Consider the following 5,005-nt stretch of genomic DNA (forward strand, 5'->3'; position numbering starts at 1 on the left):
AGTATGAGAGAATTGTAGTCATTGCCATCCACCACAATGTAGAATTATGGACACTTGGGTAAACAACATGAATGAATATTTCATTGTTAAAACATGATGTTTCTTTGGATGCTATTCCTCTGGACCTACTTCCTTCACTCATCTATCTGTAAATGATTGACTTTGAGAGCTGGGCTTCAATAATTGAATCTAATGAAGCTTAAATGTCAGGGCAATCTATTGCATAGTATACTGCTAATGGCCAGTTTTATTTTATTTTTATTTTTGGCTTTTTAAGGTTTTACTTTAATTCTAGTATAGTTAAAATACAGTGTTAAATTAATTTCAGGTGTAAAATACAATGATTCAACAAATCCACGCATCACCTGGTGATAAAAATATGGAGCTCTTCACAAATTTTCAGGTCATGTTTGTGCAGAGGTCATGCTAATCTTCTCTGTATCTTTCTAATTTTAGTATGTATGTTGCCAAAGCTTGCACCCAGAGGCTAGTCTTAAATAATTATAAATACATCATGATTTTTTTGTTGGATGGAAATGATGTAAAACAGAATTTATCTGAATTCCTACAATTATAAAGCAAAAATTTGTAACAGTGCTGCAAATAGTAAGCTCAACTGTGTGACCATATGAGCAGTCGCATGCTTTCCAGATACCACTCAACATTTTAGATCCATCTTAGTCTGTGATACCAAGAGACATGCAAAATTATTGTTGATACAGCAAAATGGTTCTGAATCACATGTCTATGAAAATAATTTGATACGAATTTTCCAAATGTTGACAGTTCTAAAAATTTCACATGGCATTACCAATAACAAATTATGAAACTGGAAGAAAGCTTCCTAAAAATGCAATTTCAATCTACCATACAAGAAGCAAGACATTCTTTCTATTATCCCACAGAAAATATTCTTAAACTCTTATTTGAAAAAGTAAATAATTTTGCAGACAAATACAAGGGGAAAGGGTAAGGTGTGTCAGACAGTTGCTAAATGTTACTTTTCTGTAGGACATAACATTTGTGATATTTTTCAGCTTTGAAAATGTATATATATACTTATTCCTTTTCTTATTCAAAATAAATAGCCATTTTCATATGTAATTTAAAAATTATAATTTTGTATTACTTTGCTTTAAGAGATTCTCCGATATTGTATAGCAGCAGACACCACAGAATCTATTCCTCCCCCTCATGACTCTATTTTCCAAATCCAAACTAAGAAAATTTCTTTCATACTGTCCCTTTTCTAGATTTTTTTTAAATTACCTTATGAGATTTGCTTTCTTGAGATGGAAGCGTTTTGGGAAATTCATTGTCTTGATATTATCTTTCTTCATTTTTTTTTGTTTTGTTTTAGACTCTTCTTTGAAGACAGAAATTTTTTTTGATTCAATAATTCATAAACCCATAAAGGATGAACTCCAAATCAGAATACTTACTCATTGTAGCCATTTACTTTTTCACACATTTCTAATCCTAGTATGCAGTGCTTTTACCATTCAAATTAATTCAGACTGTTTCAGTGATAATACATATATATACTAGAAATAATTTTATTTCAAACTATGTGACTAAAGCAGTGATAATTTAAAAACAATATACCTATGTTTCCCAAGCACATTATTTTAACTTAAATAAATTCCCATTCATTAGCCAAACTTTTGACTTAAGACCAAGGCCTCTCATTTATGTGATTTCTGATTGTTTATTGGAGTTACTTTTCTACATAAAATAGAGCCATGATTTATTGTCTATGAATTCAGATTTGGCTTCCTTTAATGGATAGCCCCTTAAGAAGCTATCTGGAATTTAGTATTTCTTGCCTATTCTTTTACATACATCTCATATGCCCCTAATGAATTTTTCAGCTATTTGCATTATCAAATCTTTCCAATGAATTGTCCTTGACTTTTGTAAAAACAATAAATAAATAACTCCTTTTCACATCCTTCCTGTTACTTACATAATACTTAATGAAATTGTGTAAATATGAAATATAACCAATGTAAGTTTGGAAACAAACTGATTTTTTTTTACTATTTATTTATTTATTTATGAGAGAAAGAGAGAGTGGGGGTAAGGGGAAGGAGGGGAGCACTCATTGTGGAGCCCCACTTGGGGCTCAATTCCAAGATCTTGAGACCATGTCTTGAGCCAAAACCAGGAATTATCTGCTAAACAGACTGAGCCAGTCAGATGGCCCAAACTGATTCTTATCAGTACACTGGTCACCAGTTGGGTCTATAATGGAAGTCTTACAGAGGAGGTGATCTCGGAGCCATATATACATTCTATTCTGTAGACTTCAGTCAGTATATAAAGTTACTCTGTTTTATGTCTCAGGGAAATGAAAGCTTTCTTTAATCCAGCAAATTAGGCAAGTAAAGGTTGAGTAAAAAGGTTTCTATTGTTATTATTTTTACATTAACATTTTTCATGGAGTAATTGATGATGTATGATGATTTCTGGGTTTCTTCAAACTGCAATGAACTCTTCTGAGCTATTAGTGCTTAGTCAAATTGTCAAATTGTTCTGGATCCTGGCCTGTGGCAACTAATCAACAGAGAAATGTTCTGACACCCATACAGTTGATGTAGTGCTTCCCCTTGTTGCAGGATGGAAACAGGTGGCTATTTGTCTCTTGCAATGATATTGTTTACCCTAAATTGGTCCCTCATCACTTTTCTGAAATCCTTTAGAAATGAAGAAAGAGGGAAAGAAAAGTATACTCTTTATCATGGTAACATGGTGGGGGATTTTGTTCTATATAAAAGGAAGGGAAACTACACACAGACAAACCACTAATTATGGTAGGTAAATAAACTGCATTACACACTAAACTCCATTGTAAGTAGAAACCACAAGTTTTATTTGTCTGTTTAGCCTAGTATAATACCCAGCACCTAATAGACTACTTGCTAATCATAGGCATTAACAGATAGTACTTGAATGAAATAAAAAAAAATCATAGAATTCCTTCACTAGCTTTTATTTTGTATAAACTTGATAATAAAGAGATAGTGTATACCTATTTTATCCCCAAAATTTGTTGATCAAAAAAATCAATGAATTCTTCAATTTAAATTTATCATCATTATATATTGATTTTTAAGTTTCCATAGTGCACAATGAAAGCACTATATTTGTATTTTTTTTTAAATGCCTGGCAGGCATAGCTAAATGTTTCCATATTTGAAAGCAGTAAGCAATCATAAATTGTATTTTCCTGGGGTGCCTGGGTGGCTTAGTTGATAAGTGTCTGCCTTCAGCCCAGGTCATGATCTCAGGATCCTGGGACTGAACCCTATTTCACGTTCCTTGCTCAGTGGGGAGTCTGCTTCTCCCTCTCCATCTACCTCCTCCCTCTTGCTCATGCTCATGCTCTATATCCCTCTCAAATAAATAAATAAAATCTTTTTTAAAAATTGTATTTTTCAATTAGATTTAAATGTAGCATTTAAAATCACTGCTTTAAACTGGGAGCTATTTAAAATTTTTAGGAATGTTACATTATTTTATATTTCTAGGAAAAATATATATCCTTCTAATAAATGATGAGTTATTATATATATTATATATATATATATATATTAGTTCTTTTGGATATTACTTGGATCATAGATTGGTATGCTATGCTCTGAAATGCTATGTTACATTATGTTATATTACAGGAGAAAATTTATCCTTAAAGTGAATAGAATTCTACAATGGCTATTAGCTTTCAAACTGTAGTGTACCTATGATTGCTTCCCTATAATGTTGGCACACTGCTCTAGACTATTGAAGATTGGTATATCTTCCTTTCTTCCTGAGGGAATTCAACCCATTTGCAAACATGAACATTGATATCTGTCTTCTTTGGCTTTGCTTTTCCCTGGGGTCCTACTTTAGGACCTGGAGGGACATGTCACAAGCTACAGAAGACATACAAATGTGAACAATAGATTAAACAGTGAAACTAAAGGTCATTCCAAATAAACTTTGTATTTCCCTTGTAATAGTGTATTACAAATAAATCTCAATCAGATGGCCAAAAGTCCCCTAACCTTGAATGAAAAAGAATGGATAGCATAAGAGACCTACAACTCTGCTTTATATTTATCCACCTGTACATCTCTACATTAAATCAGCCCCAGTTCAGTATATGTTTTATTTAGCCATGGAAAGTACAATAGCTATTTTGCCACAAAAGCATTATCAATGCCTGTACTTAATCATATGGATGTCTTTAGATTGATGAGCTAGACTAAATTCAAAAGGGTGTTGGATGTTATAAATTAATATAACTGAAATATTTCTGGAGGAATTTAACAAGTAGGTGGATTTGAAATATTTAAATTGGCATTATGACGTTTCAAGTAATGCTTTCATATAACAATTTATTGATAAATACATACATAAGTCCTCTTAAAAATCATTTAGTTGGTGTGCATTCACTCATTCAAGAACATGTGCTGTGTGTCAATAATACTGAAACATGTTGGTGACGGGAACGTGTTAAAGCTGGGCGTCAGGGTGCCCGTGCAGCTCTACGTTGGGGTGGTGGGTTTGTGTCCCACGTGAGGTGTAGAGATTGCTTTAGAAAATAAAACTTTTTAAAGATTTAAAACAAAAAAAAAGGGCGCCTGAGTGGCTCAGTGGCTGAGCGTCTGCCTTTGGCTCAGGTCGTGATCCCAGGGTCCCAGGATCGAGTCCCACATTGGGCTCCCCGCTGAGAGCCTGCTTCTCTCTCTGCCTCTCTGTGTGTCTCTCATGAATAAATAAATCAATATTTTAAATATATATATATATATATATATTAGGAGACTTCGCATTTATTCATTAAAGCATACAGGAAATCCACATATTTCAAATAATCCTACAATAGATTCTCTGTGTCCTGAATCTAACTATAATTGGTGCAATTTGTCCATCTCCTTGTGGTTCTCTAGATACATCTAAGGATGGTGCTAACTATTCAGGGAAGCTGGGTGTTCTAGAGTTCTATCCATTTAGACTAACG

The 5,005-nt window shown here is 33.2% G+C and overlaps 1 non-coding gene across 1 annotated transcript; it reads right to left on the reverse strand.

The window, feature by feature from the left end:
• Window positions 1–373: 373 nt before the first annotated feature.
• Window positions 374–476, reverse strand: LOC112934797 (U6 spliceosomal RNA). The gene has a single exon (XR_003238054.1). It is a non-coding gene; the product is annotated as a U6 spliceosomal RNA (small nuclear RNA).
• Window positions 477–5,005: the final 4,529 nt, after the last annotated feature.

Source organism: Vulpes vulpes, chromosome 7 (assembly GCF_048418805.1).
Source record: "Vulpes vulpes isolate BD-2025 chromosome 7, VulVul3, whole genome shotgun sequence".
Taxonomy (NCBI): Eukaryota; Metazoa; Chordata; class Mammalia; order Carnivora; family Canidae; genus Vulpes; species Vulpes vulpes.